Genomic DNA, 13513 nt, shown 5'->3' on the forward strand with positions numbered 1-13513 from the left:
GGTTGTAAATATTGAGGGTACAAAGCTGTTAATCTGAAGGTAGATTACCAGGTCAGAGGTGCTATAAAAAAAATGAGGGCAGCACATTATAAAGTGCATGAAAACTCCATATGGCACATGGTAATCGACACACTACACACAGGCCACCAATATGCAGACAAATTAAATATGGCCTTCAGATACAGTTTAAGTTATGCACTTTTTAAGCATAACAATACAAATGGCCTGGTTGTTGGTGCCTAATACTTCCTATAATGGTCACTCTACTAAACTGCACAATTGTGTCCTACACAGCGCAATTGCCGTTTTGTAATATTATGAACCTGTGTTTATATTGTCAAAGTCGTATAATTGGATGAACGAAAGTATATTGGTTTAATATTGGTTTGCCGTGCGATTGCGAAGCGTACGCCACGTAACACGTGGCGTGATGCGCATGGTAAAATACACACGCACATACTCGAAATACAACATTTAGTTATTTATATAATTCATAATTATATTGGTTTCGTCACACTGTAATTTATGAGCAGATAATATTTGGTTTATTAGTAGTATATATATAAATATATATATAATGATTATACGTACACTTCAGTGATATATATGGTTCAGGATGTGGGAAAGGTGGCATGTCTGGTATCATACTAAAACCCTATCCATCAGCAGCTGTCCGGTGCAGTCGGCCAAGAGATCGCACATTGCATACTTTAGTTATTGATATTAGGGAATAATCCTTTGTATGATGCTGGCTATGAAAGGAGCAGACCCCCTGGAGAGACGATCCCCACCTTTGGATTCCTTAGATTGAATCAACCTATGATCTGTTTACCCTGGACCCACCCAACGTCTGGACCTATAGAAACAATCTACGTCATCTCTATTGTTTACTGTGTAACTGTACTGTATATAATCATAGCTGCACACTTCCTGGCTCTCAGTCAACTCTGACACAGTATTCTAACAGATATACTGTCCACCGGGTCCCGGGGGTGTGCAGCGAGCGCATGCGATAGCATTGGTATGTACTTATCTTTTGGTATTGGCTGTACTGTACTTTATCATATTATAATAATGTATTGAATTGTTGACTATTTACATCTGCTAAAATAAATCACTTTGTGCTTTGGAAACACATACAATTGATTGGGCAATGCTTATTTGAAAACAATAAAATTACTTTAATAATTTGGGGGCTCGTGAGTTTAGGAGTTACGTTATCGGCAGGTATGCAACGCTCACGGTATTCGGTTCCTCAACAAAGGGCGGATTGACGGACGCGTCGCATAGCAGGAAAGAACGCAATGTGTTTAAGACCTGTGGTTCCCTGTGTGTTGCGAAACCGAATGTCCGTTGTTGCATAGACTGAAGGAACGCTAATTAGAATCTAGGGACAAGAAAGAAAAATGTTTCTTTTTATTGTCGTTTTGCGTTTTAAAGGGTATAGCATTGCATAAGGTATGTGTACTTCCTGCATAAAGTATGTGTACTTCCGGTATTGTTGCCACGTGTGTAAACAGTCATGATCATAGTTTGTTATCTATGCATAGTGTAATCACTTGGTAAAATCTCTGAAAAGATAGTGCCATTGTTTGGGAAATTTATTTTCTGTACAGAAAACAAAGGTTATGTGTGTGTATGTGAATGTTATTTATACATAAAGGCAAAAGTATACTGGTAACTATAGGCAACTATAGGTTTTTGCACTCGCACCCAATACTAATCACGACATTCACTGATAAAGGGTATTGTTTGCTGGAAGGGACAGAGCACTGCGGTGTTATCTGTGGTCCGCATAATGAATCATTGAGCTGTGCAAATCGACCGCATGGCAAGGCCGTGATTAAGTATTGGGAGGGCAGTGTGGAACTATTTAAAATTGATAGTGCTTTGGTTCAGGTGTGTCTGACGGGGCATGGTAAAAAAGGGGACCTGACAACAAAGGTTCTGTTCTAGGGCTGAGCAGGATATAAAGAAACCTTTGTGTGAGTGGTGTTCTGTTCTCATAAGAGCAGGTGATAAAGAGACACCACAGAGTATGCATGGCAGGCATACTCGAAGCGAAAATAACAGGTTTTCGCGGCATTCCAAAATATTAATCGCAAAGCTTACTGATAGTATCCGTAAGCGGTGCGATCGGACCGCATGGTTGATTTAGTGCAGCCGTGATTGCGACTTGGGAGATGTGGGAGGAAATACGCTGCAATCACTGGTATTCTTGATTGATATCGGTTGCTAACAGTGGTAAAGTACTCAAACTAGGAAGGGCATTGATATCTTTAAAGGGACGTGCCTGTTGAAAACGTCCACGAATAAAAATCTCTAGTAGGTTCTGTTTTGCGTAGCGTTGAGAAATAGGTTGTTTTTACAATGGATGCGAAGCAAACGCTAGAGAGAGTTCATGTTGTGCTGCCTAATGAATGGCCGGTTGGTTCGGCAAAATATGTTATGTATAATAAATACGGTGCGTATGCTACGGCATACTGCGACAAATGGGTCAAGATGACCCGGGAGTGTGTGAAACCTTTCCCAGACATAGGTAGTCTTGACTCAGAGGTGTTAAATAATGTTAGAGATAAAGTGCGGTTGATTAAATCAACAAAAACGAGAATTGAACATGATGACTTTTTAAAATTGTGGCAACAAGAAGGGTACACGTGGCAAGGAAACGCATGTTCAGCGGAAGTAAGTGTACCGGAAACAAGCATTCCGGAAGTGTGCATTGCTAAGCGTGGCGAACTGAGCGCAAACGCGCCGCCAACAAATTCGGTCGGGGCGGATAGTACAGCCAATGCCAAAAATGTAAAAACTGTAACTAGTAACTTGTATGATGTCTTAAGTAATGTTTTAAAGGAAAAAAATGTACCCACAGTCATTTCAGCCATTGCCCATACCAGTAACATACACGGACAAGGAAAGGGAATGGTTCCACCAGCAGGGGCAGTAGCTGAAATTGGTGAGAATAATGTAAAGGTTATCAAAGGGGGAGACATTCATTGTACTGCAACAGCGATTACAGCAACTAGTTCAGAACATAGTGATTTGGTAGGCTTATATCCTGTCCGCACAACAGCAGTTCCCAATGGGAAAGCGGACAGAGATGGTGTAGTTCCCATGAAACAGGTAGCAATGCATTTTCCATGGACTAAGACGGAACTATTTACAATTATGTCTGATTTCCCTGATCCTAGAAAAGATTTGGCCAAGTGTCAGAAATTTATTAGACATTTAGGTAATGCACATGAGCCTACTAATAAAGATTGGCGAGTGTTGTTTAGAGCTTGTCTTCCTCTCGATACTGATATACAAAAGTTAATTTAGGGTTGTAGGTTGGAGAAGGATAAACCCTTAACTGAGGATGACAATCAGGATAATATTGGACATATAATCACAGAGTTGGCCATATATTTTCCAGTGACAATGGAATGGGGCAAAATATACACCATCAAACAAAAAGGTAATGAGAATACAACTGATTATTTTTCAAGGGCTCTAGCGGCCATTATTAAGTACACAGGAATATTGGATATAAGGGTAAATCCACATTACAGGGAGGTAGCTGTTGCAGTACTAATGGATGGCCTCCGGGAGGATCTAAGGACCTGGATACAAACCTCTTTTCCTAATTGGAGAGGTCTCATGGTAAATGATATTAGAGAGCATGCTATAGAACATGAAAAAAATATATGTAAAAAGGAAAAAGCACAGAGTGATAGGTTAATGATGTTGAGTATCCAGGCGTTAAAAAAACTACATCCACAACCTCAGAATTATAAAAACCACTATAAAGGACGAAAGAAACAGAAATCTTTGAAGTGTTTTAACTGTCTTAAGAAGGGACATTTGAGGAAAGATTGTAAAGAAAATATTAGATATAAGAAAATGGGACACCAAGCAAAGGACTGCACAATGACAAGAGCGGAAGCAAAGAGACTTGGCCCATCTAAGGGGGAATCACACAGACACCCACAGAGATGGCGCACACAAGTCTCAGAGATTTCTCAACAGTTTCCTGTGCACCTCATAGCAGCCAATGCCTTGGGGGAGAACCATAGCCAACCCTAGAGGTTAGGTCAGACCTGTAGTCCTACAACCAGGTGGGGTTTAAAAGTGTGCAGGGAACGGATTTAAAAGGTAATCTGTGTTGATTTTATTTGTTTGTTTTATGTTGTCACATGTTTGCTTTCCTAAATCGCTGGCCAATGGAAAAGAATGGAAATGTTTGTTTTGTTTGCTGTTTTAAGATAACTATCTTGTTTTCCTCTCACAGATAAAGGGTACGCAGAAGAAATATAGACTCAGTGTTTAAAAGGGTAAGGTAGAGAAATAGGAAAATTACTCTTGAAAGACTAATTGACAATGGATCATTGGAACACTCTTTGTTTCAGGCTGCAGTGACTCATGATAATTTGTTTGGCCGAGAATCATTATCCAAAAATGAAGTATGTACATACTTTGCTCCAAAATATAATTTTATGTATTTCAGAGAAAATATGAGTCACTAAGAGTAAATTATTTTCATTTCTCTATCATAAGTTAGGAAAGTCCGTTGCAAAGGTATGTAGTTAATGTGATACCGAGTTCTTAATGAACAAATGACGGACGACACTGGATTGCACGGTTAAGACCCCCTAGCCAAGTAGGGGGAGGGATCATAGTTAAATGAATACAGCCATTTCCCCATAGAGTTAGAGTCCAATCCAGCTGTCATTTTGTTGTTAAAATCTCCCTTTCTGCATGTATGTTTGTATTCAAATCTTTGTATTCCCATCATTCATTACTTTCCTATTTCTCATTCTTTACACAAACGCTAGCCTCTCTCTCTCTCTCTCTCTCTCTCTCTCTCTCTCTCTCTCTCTCCCTCGCTCTCTCTCTCTCTCTCTGCTCTGGTAGAGCTAAAATCAGACACAGTCTCAACAATGGGGCTAAGACATATTTTTATTTTTTTATATAAGACAAGTTCAGAGATACACACACTAGATTAACATGAGTTACAGAAACAGTCAGGGGTTTTGTTTTCATGTGTATAGAAACTGCTGATTTTAAGCAGAAAGGTTCTGTTGTGGAAATACGATTCATGTTTTATAGATTGCATATCTGTTTTGTTTTTTTTGTTTTATGATTCGTGCCTCCTGTACAAAAATGTGCCTTTATATGGAGACACAAAGGGTGGATAGGAGATTGCTGGAAGTTAGGCATACAGATATGCATCTCTGTATAGAACATTGGAGTAGGATTTTTACCACAAGATACGACATAATGTGAAACCCTAGAAAATGTAGAATTTTCATGTTTTATATTTTTTCACTGTTAGACAGACATGTACTGGATACTGTTATATTTGAAGAAAGTGTTATAGAAATAGACCCCTTTGACTTTCTCACTTAGTCAAGTAGCTGAATGTGAGGTACTGAGAATGGCATGTGAGTTGGCAGAGGGAAAATCGATTGATATACATTGGTCTTCAGCATTTTTCTAGTCTAGGGGGCGATGTTGAGGTGACTGAGAAATCGTTTTCTAACAATACCAGCACATGAGTAGGACACTACAAAGAGGACTTTATACAGTGACACAGTTACCAACTGAAGTAGCTGCTAGTAAAGTCCACACTTACACACACGACCATACATGGCTGTCACACCAGGGCAAACATAGCTGTCAAATAGACAGCAGGGTTTTATGTGACAGCTAACAAATCTATGTTTTGTTTTGTTTTTCATTGTATTGTTCTAGTTTTAAAATGTGAACACACACATGCACACATACACATATTGGTTAATATATGAAGATTTGTGTTACCTGAGGAATAAACTGTCTGGAAGGTGAAGAGATGTGGTGAGGAGTCTGGTGGACTCTGGAAAGATGGACAAAGTAGACCAATAGAGCCATCCCATATCGCTCCTGCTGATGGGTTTTCCTCCAGGTAAAACAAATACACGTCATCCAATTACCACCATGCAGGATCCTCAAGTATACACTGGTGTACCAATGAAATATGTCTGGGTAAAGGTATATTGAAATGCGTCTAATGTATTACTGTGGCATACTCAAAGCTTTTGTTATTCAATGTGATAGTCCTAGAGTTATAATAGATGATAGGGGTATTCATGTTATTAATAACAGATGTATAATGTATGAGTAGTGGTAATAAATCACATACTTTCAATTAGCCATAAACCAGTGTGAACATAAAGTAATGGTACTCGGTAGAACGAATTGAATAGAATAAGAGTTGGAACTTGATTGAAGTGACTGATAGCTTCGGCCACTAGTCCTTTCCCGCTACCAAAAGATCACTCCTGGGCAGACTCCTAACCTGTCAGTTTTTGAAATGTTCTTGACCCCTCGTGAGATGAGATTGTAACTGGGAGGCTAGGTTAGACCTTGAGAGAAGGTAAATAGTGAGACAGCAACCGAGAACGTCCAAAACACTGTTTCCTGAAAAGTCACACTAACTGTCAGGATGTTGGATCGGGAGAGTAAGTTGTGGAGTAACAATTTCTTGAGCTTAGGTTATTTGACAGACAGGTACCATGTGTAGGCTACCAGCATCACGGCTTCAAGGGTAGCAGAGACACACTGGTGCCCATTCCACCCACTGCAGAGGGGCCAACACTCAGAGAAGGGTCCAAGGGCACTCATGAGTCTGTTCTGGAAGGCCTCGAATGCAGTTAGTAGCATCTGACCCAAAGGCTAAGACTGTTGTCCAGCATGAAGTTGTAGTTTTTCCTGTTTTGTGTTCTCTCATTTCATTCTCTTCTCAGGACAGTTAATTCTTTTGATTATTAGCAGGTGACAGAGACTGGTTCAGGCAATGATAAGAAGGTATTGGGGAGGAAGGAGAAGTTAGTAGCATAATCGGTCCAGCCAATTACTCTATTCAATTCAGGGGTAAAGGAAATTATAAGTACACTTCAGTGATATATATGGTTCAGGTTGTGGGAAAGGTGGCATGTCTGGTATCATACTAAAACCCTATTCATCAGCAGCTGTCCGGTGCAGTCGGCGAAGAGATCGCACATTGCATACTTTAGTTATTGATATTAGGGAATAATCCTTTGTATGATGCTGGCTATGAAAGGAGCAGACCCCCTGGAGAGACGACCCCCACCTTTGGATTCCTTAGATTGAATCAACCTATGATCTGTTTACCCTGGACCCACCCAACGTCTGGACCTATAGAAACAATCTACGTCATCTCTATTGTTTACTGTGTAACTGTACTGTATATAATCATAGCTGCACACTCCCTGGCTCTCAGTCAACTCTGACACAGTATTCTAACAGATATACTGTCCACCGGGTCCCGGGGGTGCGCAGCAAGCGCATGCGATAGCATTGGTATGTACTTATCTTTTGGTATTGGCTGTACTGTACTTTATCATAATATAATAATGTATTGAATTGTTGACTATTAACATACAATTGATTGGGCAATGGTTATTTGAAAACAATAAAATTACTTTAATAATATGAGTGCACAAATTTCTTTATATGGCAACTGTATATCTTTGTGTTACAAGATGACAGCAAAAGCGTAGCTCCTTTTGATGGTTGGAGCTTAGTGGATTGGAGAGTACCATGCTGAATGCAGGCTAGGTAGAGAATAACACCTCAATCTGCACCCATAGGCAAAGTAGAGTCCGTGTTGTGGGGAGAGATATTAAGTAAGCTTCAAGGGGTGGATATTGCTCATTTAGATGATGTGACATAGTCACTGGATTAATGCTATAAAACAGAGATATTTGTCCCAGGTCTCATGCCTTGCATATGATAACGACAGGGAGATTATTTAGCTCTGTGGGAGAAAGCTTCCCAGACTATGTTTCACAGCAGACTAATTAAAAGTTGGACCTGTGTGGTGCCTGTAAAGGTTGCAGCCCTGATCACTCTCAGACCTTGAGAGGAGGCTGTATGCTCCCTGTGAGGACCTGCTAAGGGTGAGCAAATAACCTTTGTTTGGCGTTTGAGTATGGGACACAAGGTCTCAAACTCAAGAGAGGGCCTCTAAGGAATGTTTAGTTTAGCTTTTGTTTATTTGCACATGCTTAATAAAACTGGCTGAGGTCAGTTGTACCAAACATTTGTGATTTATTGCTGCTGTTCAAAGCCATCTACCCTAGGTGATGGTACCTATTCCCCTGATTATGTTAAGAACTGTGACGATATGGGAGGCAACTATTATTTGGGAAATGGTTTATGATGTATATTTAATTGAAATTCAAGGTTTACACTCCCAACTTTATGTAGAAAACATCAAAGGATAAGGCTATTACCAAAGATATCCCAAGACAATACATTTTTTGCTGGCTAAGTTTGAAGAAACATAATACAATTTAGAAAAGCATATAAACATGAATAAACTAGTTTCTGCAGTGACACCTTATGTGATGCAGAAAGCCATGTAACTTTAGTGGTTAGGATATGTGCACTTTCAAGCAGCAGTTTTACTGAGATTTATGATTAGTCATTTTTTGTGGTGAATGATGACTGTGTTACACATTATTGGCCAGCGTGAGGATCAGGCAGCTTTTATGGTTTTCAGTGGAGATACTTTCTCTGCAACATTGGATGCCTGGCAGAGCATAGAAAATAAATCACTATTAATTGGGATTTGGAAATATTGCTTTAAAAATGTGATAATAATAATTAATAAAACACATAAAATAGAAGCTAAACAAGTCAATATATAAGGGGTCATTTAAAAAAAAATCTTTATCACAAATGCTGTTGTGTGATGTCACATACCTATTATGGAGTGAATGCAGTCATTTTTGTGGGAAGGAAATGGATTTAGGGCAAACATATAGGGATGTTCCTTCAGGAGTGCATACTAGGTGAATGTTTGCGCATACTCAAGCAACCACATACAAAAACTGTATTTTATTTTGCAGGACAAGATTATTTAAGTGAAATCCAAGTAGTGCAGAAGGCACACTTACTGTTCATTGGGGGCAGCACTCCTTTATCTCCCCACAAATGGACGGTGTTTTGTCTGTTATGTTCAACAGGATGCGTTTTATACCCTCCAGGAGAACTTTCTTTGAGAAAGCACATGTTACGTGTATTCCAAATTATGTAACACAATACAGTCACATATAATAAAGACAATCACATGTCTTCTCACTTTAAAGATCAATGTAAGACATATATGAGGCAAATCTAAGCATTATTTTTTGAAAAATAAAAGAATGTTGAAATGAATGGCGTGAGTCTAAAGTACAAGTGTGATGATCTTTGCAGTGCCTTTGTTACACCATGTGTATGTCCAGGGAGATTTCCAGGAACACTGAGGGGGATGGGTAGACACTTAAGCCTTGGCCTCCTTTGGGAACCTAGCAGTGGTGATCATGGTAGGGATGGGTGAGTCTCGGCAGATCAGCACCAGTTTATATCATCAGTTAACATTAGTAGCCTCTTGGGTTGTACAATCACACTACCATAGGCTGGACCAACAATCGCCTGCACCAGGAACCAAGATTGCTGTCTGCAGCCCTACCCACAAACCCACAAATGTAGCTAAATATTAATTTTCTGGGATAAGTTTCCAAACCAGAAGGTGATCATGTACCTGTGTCTGTGCAAGGCAGACAAATGGATGTATTTGTGCAAAGAGAAAAGCTCTCAGGGCTGGCTTGCAAATTTTAGCCTGGTGGCGAGACTTGGCTCAGCAGCCTATTAGGGATATTTCAAAGGAAAAAATATAGGTACCCAAGTGACCCAACCCATAGCCCACTATGGGACAAGCCCAGCCAGTCCCTGCTCGGAGTCTCATATTTTGTAATCTCATAAATTACCTTTATTGCTTGCAGGGCTAACTGGGCTACAGCCCAGGGGCCTATGGCATCCAGGGGGCCCTTGAAAGTGCTCAGCAGCAGTATTGATCGGTCGGGGGCGGGGGCGCCCCCGGCGCGATCAGTGCTGCTGAGCACTTCACTGCGATCCTTCCCCGGCGAGCTGTAGTCTCCTTACTGAGTCTCACTCTCACGAGATCTCCTAGGTAAAGAGCGTACAGCGAGCCGGAGAAGGAGGTAAGTGCCGGGAGGGGGTGGGGCGGGGGGTGGGGGCGGCAGCTCGGATCACGGGGGGGTCGGGCAGCTCGGATCATGGGGGGGGTACTCACAGGGGAATGGAGACCCCCTTAGCCCAGGAGCCTCCATTCCCTTAATCCGGCACTGATTGCTTGGCACATCTTCTAGGTCCATAATGTTTTGGTGTTCACCAATGAGACCTGGGATGATCTGTGTGGTATCATTACTGAAAGGCTCAAGCTTCTAAAAACAAAAATTGACAAAAATTATGAGGAGAAAAGAGGCCATATGGAAGCATACAATCTTCCTTCTAGACCAGGTATATTGACTGTATAGCATATGAATGTAAAGCTGGTGCACGACCATATATAACATTGCACTGGCTCCTCTGTCATTTGTACATTTTTCCAGATATAGTGTATATAATGTTTAATATGATTGCTTGTATTTGCAACTTTGTACTGAAATTATGCATATAATATACATGGAAAGGAATCTCATAAAAACCTGGACTAGGCCTGAACCTTTTTTAAAAGTATTATAAACATAGGTGCCTGGGGCGGGGAATATCAATAGTCTCAGCAGCCTGCTATGGCATCTGCAGGCATATAAGCACATAATTGCCTAGGCTAGTAAATTTGGTTGTGAAAAGCATCCGCACACCATTGGCCAACACATTGGTGTATGCATCTGTATGCATCTGCTCACAGCTCAACTGCTGTCAGCTTTCTGTGGCCGTGATTACCATCATTCTCGGGGGTCTTTAGGACCAGCTGACTAGGAGTTAATAGATGTTTTTTTCCTCAGTGTAGGGGAAGTAGGGACACTTCAAAATATTTGCTATAGGACTTAGCAGTTTTTAACTATGTCTCTGATAGGTACACAAATAAATGACGAGCAATCTGTACTCCTTCCAAAAACTAGCTTTTAGTTTTATTCCACAATCACATTTGACTATATGTACAGTACTATAAAAGTCAAAAGCCAAACCAGGAGCTTGCAGGAGTGATTCCACGCTATAATGTCTTCTCTTACTTACATCATGCCTGCAGTCATTCAAGTTTCTACCTGTTTTTAGTATGTTTACCTCTTCCGTGATTCTAAAATGATAACTTATTTTGTCCTTCACACATGAGCGTGTGGCAAGGTTGAATGACATAGATGAACTTGTAGTCGGGAATCTGTAATTAAGGGAACATATAGGGCCTGATTCATTAAGGAAAGTAAAGCTAAAAAAAAAAAGTAACTTTGCATCTTGGCAAAACCATGTTGCATTGGAGGGCGAAGTAAATTTAAAATGTGTAGACAGATTTATAGTTGGGGTAGGACATGTCCTAGATCATCTTTAAATTTCAGTGTACAAATAAGCTATGAAGTATGTGTGTGCTACATGAAAAACAGCCAGTTTTTAATTTATATACAAAATATTAAACTAATTTGCACCCATTGCATAGTAACATGGTTTTGTCCAGGATGAAATGATTGAATCAGGCCCATGATGTATATTCTTCTTATTAGATGTGCATTAGCAGCATAGCACTTTGTAAAGCAAAAATGAAAATTATGCTTTATTGTACCAACACATACTAGCTGGATTTATCATATTATCTTGTTGCCTTCTTAACTTATAGCATACATCTAAATGTTCAATTTTACTAGTACAATCAATTATAGCATCTTAGTTATTACTTATTTTTGTGTCTTTTCATATTTCTCTAAGCTTTTAAGACCCATTGCTGTCACAAATGGTAATTTTTTGCAGCAATTATATAACTATATCCTGCTTTACAAAAATACATAAATGCTTTATTGTCAGCTTAATGGTAAGTCTGATAAATAAATACAGAAATCACACTCCCATAAGATGTATGAAGAACTATTATGTTTATTTTCTTTTTTTTTTTTATTAATATAATTAAGATAACTAACTTTGTGCCAAACTGTAAACTGTTATTGGAACTCATATGGAAAGAGGTAATGCATTACATATTGTACGTAAGCAAGCTATAGAAATCCTTTCATTTAACATGTCAGTGACGTCTGACAATTATTGCAATAGTTTCTGTAACCTTCTGTACAACATCAGTATGCCATGAATGCTAGTGATGGTCTCGTGATTGCATTAAATAGTATACACCACCGCTGCACTCTAGAAAAGGACAGTACAAGGTGGCTTCTGGTTTTGCAGACAAACTCAAGAGTTGAATTCTGTGTGCTGACTTTTCTTATGCATTTGATCATATTTGGATCAGTATAGTGCATGCACAGGCATTCTAAATGACCTTGCAATAGACAGAGTGGCAGGCACCAATACAAGCGAGCCAGGAGAACACAAACCAGAATGAGTGAGAGCTAAAAAAAATATAAGAAACCATGCCAAAAATGAGAATAGTAATATTACAGTCACATAAGCCTCATTTAGAGTTCAAAATTGCGGCCTCACATGTGTATTTTGAGTTGCATATAACTTAAAGTACATACAAATTAACATACAGTGTAAACATGTGACTGTGTCAGGATACACTCTAAGAGCCTCATGTAATCTCTGTCTAAAACTCAGGCAACAATGGCGTAAGTATGTGTCTTCACCCGGGTCTACATCGGTCGCATTTACTTGAATGCGCCCTTACTGTTCTTTGCCTATGCTGACACTCCTCTTGCATCCCCACCTATAAGCATAAGCCTAAGGAGTCGTATACGAATGATGTGACTGACTTTTTTTCATTCTTTTTTTTAAGTGTTTTTTGTGAGCATGCGCAACTAGATTTGCATCCAACGCTACATGAGGCCTCTACATGAGGCCTTGAGTGTATATGTTGATACTGCTGGAGTAAAGATACAGCATTAAATATGTAACACACCTTTTCCCATTTAGGATGTATGCATCAATTTGTGTGTGTGGGCTGCAACTGAATTAGGACCTTGTTTTCCGAATCGCGTGGTGCCACCACCTTGGTCTGGTTACCGAAGGGTCTACTTTGGGTAGTGTCCTGTTTGAAGCAACACCAGAGGGAGACCGAGGAGCCTTCCGCCCCCCTTCACTGGACCAAAGGCACACATAAATGAGTAATATCACACAGGAATTATCTTTAGAAGCCACACTGGCACATTTATTTTTAAGGCTTAAGGGATTTTCACGTATTTTGTATCAAAAATATATTTTGCAATTTAATCTAACACAACATCTGTTTGACTAATATAACTAACTTAAAGTTATACACCAATATCAAAATGAGTCACTTAAACACACACACACATATATATATATATATATATATATATATATATAAAGCGTTGACTAATGTGGTACCAATATCGACCTCTCCTTCTTTCTACTAAAATGTTGAAGACATTGTCCTGACCCATTGAGGTTCCTGGCTGTATGGTTCACTCCAATGTCCCAATTTACAGTTCTTGGTTAAAGCGCCCTTCTCAATATGCCCAGTAAATTATATAACTTTTGATTACATCTACATTAAAAG

Source organism: Mixophyes fleayi, chromosome 4, assembly GCF_038048845.1.
Source record: "Mixophyes fleayi isolate aMixFle1 chromosome 4, aMixFle1.hap1, whole genome shotgun sequence".
Lineage (NCBI taxonomy): Eukaryota > Metazoa > Chordata > Amphibia > Anura > Limnodynastidae > Mixophyes > Mixophyes fleayi.